Genomic DNA, 12463 nt, shown 5'->3' with positions numbered 1-12463 from the left:
AAAAATGGAATACCTGGGTAGATGGTGACGGTCCGATCATGGTAGATTGTGTGACCATGTTGCACATCAGTGGTACCATGGGTAACGACTACTAAGATAGTTGATCCCAATATGCCAAAGTCAGCTACAAGGTTCCAGGTTAGACCGAATCGCGGATGCAAATGCACATCCAGGATCGGCGATCTTATTTTGATCGGGGGATGACTGTCCCTGCAAAATAATGGAGTACCGTTAGGGATGCAAATGATGGTTTGTGCATTCCATTTGTAATCTCCCGTACCGTAGGATGGCAACCAGATGAAACAAGTCCCCTGGCTTGTCACCGCGAAGATGCGGCCTAGATGGCGCACGACGTCTTCGAACATGTAGGGGTACAAATCTGCCGCCGCCAACATGCGCGAGCCTCTGCCGTTACTGCCTCTTGCATTGATGGCAATCCTTATGTCGAACACCGTGATGAGATAGTAATCGTCGTAGCCACGTCGCTTTGTCGGCGGGTCCGCAATTGCTATCTTCTTCAATCTCATGTAGGCATCATCATATGTATTCAAGCCCAGCCAGTCCGGAAGGCCGATCCCAATGGTGGAGAAGGGGTCTACCGGAACGGCCGCACTGATGTGGATGTTGTGCAAAATGATGGTGGTATCCGGCCGGAGGTATGCAAGCCAATCTTCGTTGGCACCGACCCAGACCTATACATGTGGGCAGCGGAGAAATTACGGGATGGAAATGGAATAACTGAGTACTACATGATCAAACTCCATTACTGACCTGCTAATCGGACAAAATCCGACTACCTCTCAACGTTGGCAACTCTAGCGGAGTCAACGTGCAACCATGGCTAGGGAGCAGTGGACTGTTCGAAGGATTGTCCCATAGAAGAACCTTCTCCTTGAGGACGCATGGAAGACCAACAAGCATGGCCTTTTTCCAAGCATGTTTAAGCAGCGTCTTGAAAAAGTTGGTGCAGGAAGCACCGAGTCTTGCGGCGGTGAGGACGTCGGAGTGGCGTGCGATTTCTCCCAAAGGATCGTCGTCCAAGCTCTCCCAGCCCCGACGAGGAGGAGAACCGCCTGGCGAATCCATGGGTGCAGCGACGAACTGCCTTCTCTTCGGGGGGAGGGGAACTGGCGAGGAGGAGATAAGAGCGTAGTAACCGCAGGGCCTCGTCCCTTCCAACTGTAGATCGTTCCTCAGCGAAGGGGTGAGGCTATTATTTACTACTAGTACTAGCATTATGGAACGTTATGGGATTGCATTATACTGTAAATAATAGCACTAGTAGGAAAAATTTGGCACTAGGTAGTAGTTTTTGGCGTGGATTAAGAAATTTTGGGTATGTTTTTGCCATTTTTTGTACACGCCAACTAGTGTCAAAAAACGTCTTACATTATGTGACGGAGGAGTACGTACTCGTACTGTAGCAGTACTAGTACTACTTTTCTCAACTAGTAGTGTGATGTACTGTACTTCTAGTCTAGTCTAGTATAGTGCACCAGTTTTGAACTCTTGAATCTCAGGGCCAAGGAGCTACAGTTGGAAGTGGCGGGTACTACTGTTCTCTAGAACCATCGCTGTACTATCAATGCAGGGGAAGTACACCTGCGTAGTGGCCTAGTGGGTACTCTCGGTGCTCTATTCAGTCGCTCCTCTCACGTAGCTGGCCTACTCAGCCGCTCCTCTCACGCACATACTAGCAGCCTGTTTATCAGCGATGGTTACTGCGGGGGCAGAACATTTGAGTTATTTGATACAGCGAGACTAGGCTTTTCGCTTCCATTTGTGGAGGTGTAATGGATCTCGTCGAACTTTGTTAGTAGTTCCTTCTTTATGAATGAGATGAAGCAAAGCTTTTGCCTCCATTTCAAAAAAAACACGCCAAGAGGAATTTCTTTTATAGTAGAGCCGATAATGGAGTGAAGTCCATGCATGCAACGCCACAAGCGACAGAGTAGTAGTAGAGCACTTTACGTATAGAGCCATATTGCACAGTTCCCAATGCCCCGCCAGGCTTTTCCGGCTCCTCGGGCTTAATTGGGAGGCACTAGTTTAAATATGCTACTAGCTGGAAGCTGCAAGCGAGGTGCGGCTAGGGCGAGCACGCGAGCCACGGGATGCTGGGAAGGAAAACCCGTTCACGTGGCTAGGCTGTCCAGTGCACCCAGATTATGGGGCCGCACGTCCGTTTGACTTCAAAACTCAAACTACCCGTGTAAAATATTGGCTCGCAGCGAAGTGTAGTAGCATTATTTAAAAAAAAGGCCGCCGTGCGTTCGGCCGGGATCGAACCCACAAAACGAGGTATACACTCCCGCGACCACTAGTAGTACTCGTTGGAGTACAACGCAACCTAGAATCGCCTTTTGTCGCTAGTAGTACGTACATTGTTCCGTACAAGAAACCCCTAATGGTTAATAGTATAGCCAGCTGCTGGCTATAAGCCAGTGCCATGTCATCTACAGCCCATCTTATAGCCAACATGTACAATAATAGATCAAAAGAGTGTACTAATTTTTTATTATGTGGCCCACTTCTCATTCTCACAAAGTGCCTAGGAGCACGTGCTAGAGCTGGCTCTTCACGAAGAGCCCGCTTACCTTCTCTCTCCTCTTCTCTTTCCTCCAACTAAGCAGAAATATACTAGTTTATTTCTTATAGCCCGCTGACTCAGCTCTATTGTACTGGCTCTAATAATGCAAGAAATCACTAAAATGCCAAGAAACTACTACCACTTGCATACGTGGCGGACTTAAGATAAGACTACCTTATCAACCATTGTACATGCTCTTACCAACAAAAATCCTCGAGTGACCTCCTACCTCCGGCACGTCCACCTAGTCATCCTCGGCCATGGGATGCAGCTACCGCCGCCGGCAGAAGGCGAGGTAAAAACCGCCGGCGGTGCGGAGCCCATGTAGCGGCAGCCCGGATGCCAGCTCCGTCCGGCGCTCGCGGCCGCTAGCTAGCCAAGATAGCTCCGTCCAGCTGCTTGTCTGCAAGGTTTTCTAGCTAGATTGGCACGGCAGCGCGGCGGCTTGCTCGCGCGCGCCGCGCTAAGGCCAGCCATCTGGCTCGAGCGAAGGCCAGTGCGGCGGCTTGCTCGCTCGTGAGTCACGCTCGGGCCAGCCTGCCAACCCGTGCGGAGGCCACCGCGGCGTCCAGCCCGTCCGGCGGAGCGGCGGCCAACTCGCTCATCATCGGCGCCACCGACGAACACGCATCAGTACTGTTTCAAGTAATGTTCAGGTAAAATAATGATTTGAGGGGGAATAGCAGGATAGAAGGTCACATGTGGGTCCCTCGTGTCAACGTTCAAACAAAATGTGTTGGTTTAAGCTGCCTCTCAGCACGGACGTGTGGGTCAACCCTGTCATAAATGGGTTTAAACGAACCTAATCGGTAGGAGTACTAGGTAGTTTTTGGCGTGGATTAAGAAATTTTGGGTATGTTTTTGCTATTTTTTGTACAATAGATTCTTCCTAGGGCTGGTTGAAAGTGGTAGTTTTTTGTTAAATACTCTACATATTGTATGTAGGAGTGAAAGTTAAGCTTTGGAAGCCAATAAGCAAGGCTAGTTACATAGTGCATATGTGTACATGATTGAAAGTAAATATCAACCATGAGTGACTAATATCTTGATGGAAAACTCGAAAATATGGAATACTAGCTAAAAAATGCATGGTTGGAAATACTAGCAATGTTCATGTCCGTTGCAACGAATAATAATTAGAATAATACTTATTCACAAACTTGGTACAAAACACTCTAATTTTGATATACATATGTCACTAGAGATATATTATGTTTCAATTAGAATATATTCCTTGGGCTGTTTTCGTGAGGTCAGGGAGGGATGTGGTTGGTTTTAAGATACTAATTATGGGTTTTTCTGCAAATTGGTAGACAAGTGGGATGTTGGTGAGAAAAGGCAAAAACTTACCTCACAATCGTTAGATGTAGATCTAATGGTCAGAAACGACGGATGGCAGACACACCAGCATCACCAACTTAGTCTTGTGTAGGAGTACTAGCAAGATCCGTGCATTGCACGGAACATCAAGATGCATTTTTTTAAAAACACTTGTTGTGATTGACCCTTGCGGGAGTAATCCCATGTGTAAAAACTAATGATATCTCGAGAAATATGAGATAAGGTGAAGAGGAGTGGGGTGTGGTGGTGGTTGGTGGTCGGACTGAGCGGAGGCATGGGGATTGACGACGCCGGCAGCGGCCACCAGGCCAGTTTGTTCCAGAGGCTTCCTTTCTTAATTGCTCAACAATGAGGTTTGTTGGAGATAAGGATGAATGAGGGAAGGCCTTGTCTGCAAATGTGGAGAGGGGTGCGGGTATCTTTTAGTTTAATTTCCATCCGTCAGATATAGATTGGACAGTCTATATTGCAAGATGGCACACATACCATCATCACCAACTCGGTTTTTTATAAGAGAAGAAATATAAGTATGGAGATACAAACGTATTATCGATACTTGCTTCCGTAAACTAGCATCTACATTCTATTCAACGCCTCGGCATGTGGGGCCTTAGCACAATGACTTCTCGACTGTATAAAACAAAGATTTTCCCGTCGCCGACTAGGAGGGGGTGACAGCGGCGCGCTTTTTGGCTTGCTCTAGTCCTAGTAGTCATACTAGCTAGGTGGTCTAAGCACGGGTGCGGGCGGGGGGAGCAGACTATTTGGAAGAGACATCGAGTGTGTGTGTGGGAGAGGGGTGTGAGAGCGAGAGAAAGAGAGAGCTAGCGACGGAGAGAGAGAGAGAGAGAGGAAGAGAGGGGTCGTTTGTGTCCATAAATGGCGTATAGATAGGGAGACAATGTTGATGTTGTCCGAAATTGGCCTATGAACGGAGACGCAAGGGAAGCGAGTCATCGTGTGTGTGATAGGGACTTCATGAGAGATCTAGAATAGATGGTGTAGAGAACAATGTGCGAAATCGAGGACGATTATACATTAGGGAGCTATGCAAAGAGTCACGACATATATGTATACAGGGAAGGAGCTGGGGCGGGTCCGCATGTGGGAGAGATAGAAAGAGGAGAGTGATGCACAAGGAGACAAAGTGTGCTTGTTTGCAGTGGGGGTGGTGTGTGAGGTGAGTGCGCGAGAACCACATGACTAGGGAGATAGACGTTTGTGGGCGACGTTTTGTGTGTATGGGAAATATACACTCTACATAGTGCATGTGCTTGGGTTAAGAGATAGCGGGAGACCTAGAGAGTGAGGGAAGAGATGTGTGCATGCCCGACAGACAAAGTGATAGAGACCTATGTTGGGGTCCGGACTTTACAAGAGAGGGGGGTGTTAATGTGCTCGTGTGTTGGTGTTTGGGGGAGAGAACGACTTCTCTATGTGTGTGTGTGGTGGTGGTGGGGGGGAGGGGGTTGACTTCAGATAAAGAGTGAGGTGTCTATATTTGAGGGACTTCAGCGTAATTGAGATATTGTGCACTCATGGTTGACCAATTTGTTTCACAGTTTGTACTATGAGATAACGATACTTTTGAACATGTGTGATATACCTTGATGTACCAGAATTACAAACCTAAGATTGGAATTTTGGAATTCGACTCCATCATTAGCTTTTGTAATTCATTTAAACGGAGGTACATTTTTTAAGCCGGGATTTCGTGATTTCAAATTCATATATCAAACCTAGAGATATACACATACGGGCATGTTCGAACTTTATAATCATCCACTTTATTCATGCACATACACATTTTTGCTTTTGTCATCATATTTAGGATAAACACATTTGGAATTTCATTTGAATTGGACCGTATGATGGTATTTGCTTGTAGTAGCTCAATGATCCATATTTGAATTGAATGGACAATCTAAGTTTCGAGTTGGAGACATTGATTTTCAAAACTTGCACTTTTTTTTTGCGTGCAAAACAAACAAATTGTCGGCCATGATATCATAGTCGGCCGTACGAGAGCAGAATACTTATCATTTTAGGCGCCAAAAGCTTTCAAACTTCCCGCACACATCGAAATATCACGCGCCCGAAAGTTTAGCCCTGCGATATTCCTGTTTTACCCCTGCCACATGAACGGAAAAGGGCTGCTTTGGTAACTCCATTGTTTTCCCCTCTTTGCCCCGAACATTCTTCCCCAGAGCCCCTTCCCTTCCCCTCCCTGACCCCAACCACGGCAAGCCGCCGAATCTAGTCCTTCGCCGCAGCGGTGGACCTCACACCCCGCCGGATCTACCTTCCGCACCTTGGAACCCCCAGCTGCCAACTCACCACTTCACTGGAGCCGCTTCAGCGACTGGCTTGTCCACCGCTCCAGATCTCCTTGACCGCCATCATGGTCCACCGCATCGGATCTGCTTAACCGGCGCCCTCGTCCACCACAGCGTAGGCCCTTCACTGACTCCCTCGTCCGCCCCTTCGCTGGCCCTTCATACAAGCCCTCGTCCGTCGCAACAGATCCGCCTCACCGAAAGCACTGTACAACGCGCCCGCCGAAGCCTTCGTCCACTGCACCGGACCCGCTCCACGGACGCCACATTCAACTCCACCGGCCCTGCTTTACCGACGCCGCAGCCTCATAAGGTTATTTCGATTTGTACTCCTTCGGTTTTTCTCTTTATCATGCAACTGTTCACTTACCACAGATGAGCTTTCTTGTATGTCGACAGGCGCCGCAACTATAGCACCGGAGCCGCTTCAGCGACGGCGACAGCCGGCCCAAACTCAACCACAACACGAGCACCATTGACGATCCTTAGCTATCAAGTATGACAACGATACCCATACGCCGCCAAGAATCAGGTACTATTATCCAACGGCCGGTGCCTACGTTCACTTTCCTAGCATAAGCACCGCACCTTTGAATTTCTTCAGGGCATCATTCAGTTTTTCATGAGACGCGTTATTCTGCTTCCACCTGTAGGGCCATACTTCTGGCAGTGAACATGTTACATGTGCTAAATTACATACCAGTGCACATATAGTTAATATTCTTTAGTTTTGTTCTGATGCCACCTGTTGGTTCCATCAGACTGCTTAATTACACATTAGCAAACTAGCATGTGGTTCCGCTGCTTTTTGTTTGTTTTACCCTACATTTTCTGATGCTAGCTATTACATCACTGCTCCGAGCCTCTGTTCATTACTTGTTTGTGTGTTCTTGATCTTCCCAAGTTGCATGACTAATTTGATGCTTCTATTAATTATGGAGCTGCCAACCCCATCAAGCAAAATATTTGTTCTTTTGGGGCTGGCACCTCGAACAAGCATAAAAATAGAGGGAAGCAGATATATTGTCGTGTATGCACACACCCTTCTTTCATTAGTTTAGATGAACCATTGATGATCAATTCGGACCAGTGCATGCGATTAAAATTAATTTTACCTAAATAGATGGTGCAGAATAAACTACAACAACTAGATTTGCAACCACGGGATGCTGACGATATCTTCAAAGAACATTGCAACAGCAGCTAGGCTTCACAGCAACATATGGTAAGCCAGTGTGTTTTAGTACATGTGAAATGTAATGCGAGTGGGCTGCTTTCTTGGCTTGTGCCCTCAACGTGTAATCCTACCGAATTACAAATAGTTCAGTTGTCTGCATTGCTGTATTGCTTGATCCGAATGCTTATTTGTTGTTACGCTATACCTGAGTTGGCCAATATGTCAGCAGTGCCTACTGTACTATCATAAAGAAATGCATTCCTATTTCATTTGAGTCCTTAACTTTTCCTCTCAACTTCATCACAAGACTCTTTTCATAGTTTATATGAGGCCACATTGTTAAGTGCTTTCTCAGATTATTTCAACTGCTTAGATGCCTTGGCAACTTAAATATAGTAGTTGTACACTCCCTTTCAACTAGTGATGTCAACTGGGCCCCGTTTAATCACGATTAAAGTCCACTAGTGGTTTGATAGTTCAAAAGAGTTTTTGTTTTTTGAGGAAAATGAAGTAGGGAGGTAGCAAAAACTAACTAGATGGGACTGGCAGATGCCGTTTATTTTCCACTTACATCCCTAGTTTCATCTTACCATTTTAATTTCTTTTCGGCTGATGCTGCTTCGAACCATTTAAATATAGTTTGCCATGCTCGGCAATAATTCGTCCGTCGTTTACCATGTAAGCTTACTGCGTGGATCATACGATAACTATCTCTTACTGATGTCCAGCAGAAACCTTTCAGGATGCCGTTCACACTAGGACACAATGTACAACCCCAGAATCTATTTGTGGAAGCAGTGCGCCATCCATGTTACCAGATGGTAGCAGTTCAGAGGCAACACCGCCGGAGAGCAGTCTGAGCACAGATATTATAGTGCTTGAGGCTCTACTAGAGGCAGAAAGAGATGGTGTGGCTGCCATGAATGAGGTAATCTTTATCTTGAGGCTGGAAATTACGGAATTAGCGGCACGCATTATGCAAGCAACCCAAGAATTGGAGGAAGTAAGAATGTTGCATTTGAAGACGGAGGAGGTCCTGCTGTTTCTGCTATCTGAAGCCCAAGGTAATCCTGGATCTTCTTTAGATACCAGTGGAAATTGTCATTAGATTATTGTACTTGCATGTTGTGATGTCTCTGAATGGATTATGTTGCAAGACCCCCTATGTTGTCCATGTGTTGTAATGATCCGAATTTTTTAGGCGAGGTAATCCTCAGTACTTGTATTATTGACATAAGGTGAACTATTTTTCGTGTGAGCATATTGTATTGGATGAAATAACTGTTTGACTCAGAGTGTATCCAACCTACTGAATTCGAAGATCACGGCATTTCTAAATCATAATCATATATAAAGGTGGAATAAATCTTTGTTGTGGTTTTGAAGAAATAAATAACAAAACGTATAATTATCTGTGGATATTCGTAATCGAATACAAATTGGATTTGAATTTAGTTTGCCAGGTCCCAGGGCAAACGTGAATGCTAATTCTCCCAAGTTTTGAACGAAGTGGCTAAACACCCACTATAATTTGTGGGCTGCCCGAAGCAAGTGTTTGCGAGATGGAAATTACTGTCTGCCCCTGACACTTGACATCCTTATCGACCGGATTTACACTCCTGTCGATAGGGGTAGATTAGTAACTTCAATCAGACGTGACACTACGGCCTTTGAGCCCATTCAGACACGGTGGGTGCCAAACGTGGGCGGCAAAACACATTTGATTCAAGCTCGTCCGAAAGACATGTGTCTCTTCCTCCATTTCCCCATTCATACATGGTGGGCGGCAAAACAAACTCTCCTCGTCCGAAATCGATGTAGGCTAATATTTTAAATAGGGGTAGATGTGTAACTTCCATCAGATGTGACGCAACCACCATACCTGTCAGGCCCGTTCATACACCGTGGGCGCCAACCGTGGGCGGCAAAACACCCTCTCCTCTCCCGAAATAGTTACCGGCAAATATTTGGGAGATGCGAGATTACCGTCCTATCCCCAACCGACGCGATGTCCGAAATTTTAAACGGGGGATAAGTTCGTAACTTTCCCCCATTTCAGAGAAGCGCGTCCCAAAGTTTGAGATCCCCCCTCCCCTCCATTTCCCCATTCATACACCATCGGCAGCACGACAACCTCCACACTTCGGCCAGCCTCCTCCGTCCGCCACCCCATCCTCCACCTTGCCGGAGCCGCTACCCCTACCCCGTCGTCCACTGCAAGAGATGGGCGTCTCTCATCCACGGCGCTGGACCAGGATCCTTTCATCGCCTCCTCTCGCTTCATCGGCGCCGTCATCCACCTTGCCGTTGCCGCTCCTACGACCGCCTCGTCCACGGCAACATGATATATCCCGCGACCCGGCCGTCTGCCGTCTAAAGTCTTCTTCCCTGCCGCCGATAGCCATCGCACCAGCAGCACCCTCAACGTATCAGCATAGGCCTACACGGCGTCGCAAGAGAGGTGGTACTCTGCCATATGTGCTTAAGTTATTGATCTCACCCAGAAAATAGATCGTAATTTGTTTACTGTACTTTTCTTGTCCGTACCAAATCGTAGTGGCTAGTTGAAAGCAAACATTGGTTGCAAAGTAACTTTGTCCGGTTTGCACCTTCAGATCCGCCATGGCACCGGCACTATACTCGTAAAGCTTATGGTTTCCCCCCTTTATATTCACTACCATCATCGTAGGTGCTTCGTGTCGTGCTAGCACTGCTCCTCAAGACCTCAACCCAAAGCTTACGTGTTGAAATACGAATCTGATATGATGCTCATATCACTAAAAGAGAGAACGTTCAATTGGTCACCTAATGTTCCTATATTCGTTTCGGAAAGCATGTGCGCCACCCACTGGTCCAGCTAGTTCCACTTTCCTGATTTTTCTCTTGATGCTTAGGGTTTTCCCCTTTTATCTACTCTACTATGATCTGCGTAGGTGCTTTCTGTCGTACTAGCATTACTCCACCCTTCAAGCTAAACAACACAACACTCAGAATTCGAAATCTTAGTTGTTCAAATATGATTGTGATATGATACTGACATTAGTTAACCGACACATTTAATTGGTTAGCTAAAGGTTCCACTTGAGTTTCCAAATGCATGTCGTGACATATAGAGAGACAACATTGCATTTCTTTGTCACTTGTTGACCGTACTTTCTTGTCCATACCAAATCTTAGTTGTTATTTCAAAGCAAACATCGGTTGCTAACTACCCTTTGCGCGGTTTGCAGCTTCAAATCTGCCATCCCACTGCCACGGTCAACACTGTACTCATCATGCTTATGTTTTCCCCATTTTATGATGACCACAATCAGCCTACGTGGTTCGTGTCGTAATAGCACTGCTCCACCCATCGAGCTAAACAAGCTTAGTTGTACAAATTCATATATGATATTATTGCTAATATTAGTAAAACTGAGAGATGTTTAATTGGTTAGCTAAATGTTCCTACTTTAGTTTCGAAATGCATGTGAGCCACATATGGAGAGACCGGAAAGAATAGTATTTCTCTGTGCGCTCTGGTTCATCATGGGTGGCCAACCGACATTGTATTGAAAGAGTTGTAATATCTTCAATCTGCTTGCTCTTCTGCTCTTCTTTAAGATGATACTCTTCTCTTGCGGTCGACTAGTCAGGTCGAGTTGTTCTCCCTTAGTATATTTTGAATCTATCAGGTCAGGTCGACTTGTTCTTCTTTACTATATGTTGAAGCTATCATCTGCGAAGTGTCATCACTTCTGGAGCTCTCATATTTTGAGTAGTAGGCCACATTATATTAACGCACACAACAAATTACAGCATGCATGGCATCTTTTAAAAGAATTGCAGAGATAGCACAAAGGGGTTTACAAGGAGGCAGTATCGGATTAGAATCACTTATGCATTACAAAGAAAATCTCACTTGTTTTTATGTTTTCATGCATGTCAGATATTGAACATTATCAAAATGAATATGAGAATGGGCGCACGAGAGGAATATTGCGGAACGATCCACTGGCTAACAAACTTGGCATGGTGGAGGATGGCCTATCTTATTCACCCATCAAGGTGCTTGCTCTAACTTTGCAAAGTTGTATTGGTCGCACATATTTTGCATCTGACCTCTTGCATTACTTCTACTTTGTTACATCATCTGCTTAGTTTAAGCATCATATATGAGTATATGCCATACCTATCCATTTTTTGTACCTATTCCATCTGTCGTCACACTATGTTTTTCCAGTCAAATGTTGTTCTTTCGTAATAGATGTCCAAAAGGAAGAGGGTGAGTGCAGATCCTCAAGGAGTACAAACTAGGCAGTGATACCTGTTAAATCAGATAGATCAGCAGCCATAGAAAACACAGGCCCAACTGTACCACACTTTACCCCTACTCCAGTGGCCAAACCCCTATTAGAACTGCTAGGAGCCCAGCGTCAGGTACTGTCTATGATATCAATTCAAAATTTGAACTCCTAAATTTTTGCTTGTGCCTTACCTCCTCTCTTGTATGAAAACTAATTTCAGATGAATCTCCTTGCTCAAAGGATCATACGATCTCCAAACAATAATGGGCTCTGCATTGCTCTTGTTAGTACCTCTCTCCCTTTTGCCTTGTAACGCTGTACTTAATTAATTGCTATTTGATTATGTATTATCAGTATGCACCTGAGCTTCATTATCCTCTGTTTCTTCCAATATTATTTGATCTATATTTACTCTTTGCAAAATGTAGAATAATGGCAATGCTTATAAAGGATTTTCTTTGGGGAATTTATTGAATTATCCTTCCATCAACATGGAGAAGGGCTTTGTCTAGCCCGTGTTAACATGTAATGTAAGCTCATCCTTCTCAAGCCTTCAAACTTTGTTCTAGTATAGATTTGGATAGGCATCATTTCCTCCATTGCTGTTTGCTTTGCTGTTTACATCTGATTGGATGTTTGCAACAACTACCAGTTTCAAATTATAGTTGTAAAAACATGTTCCTTATGCAGAACAGATCCATTTATTTGCTTATATAATTGTGAAACCTGTTAC

This window comes from Aegilops tauschii, chromosome 5 (assembly GCF_002575655.3).
Source record: "Aegilops tauschii subsp. strangulata cultivar AL8/78 chromosome 5, Aet v6.0, whole genome shotgun sequence".
Taxonomy (NCBI): domain Eukaryota; kingdom Viridiplantae; phylum Streptophyta; class Magnoliopsida; order Poales; family Poaceae; genus Aegilops; species Aegilops tauschii.
Note: the sequence above shows the minus strand (reverse complement) of the source record.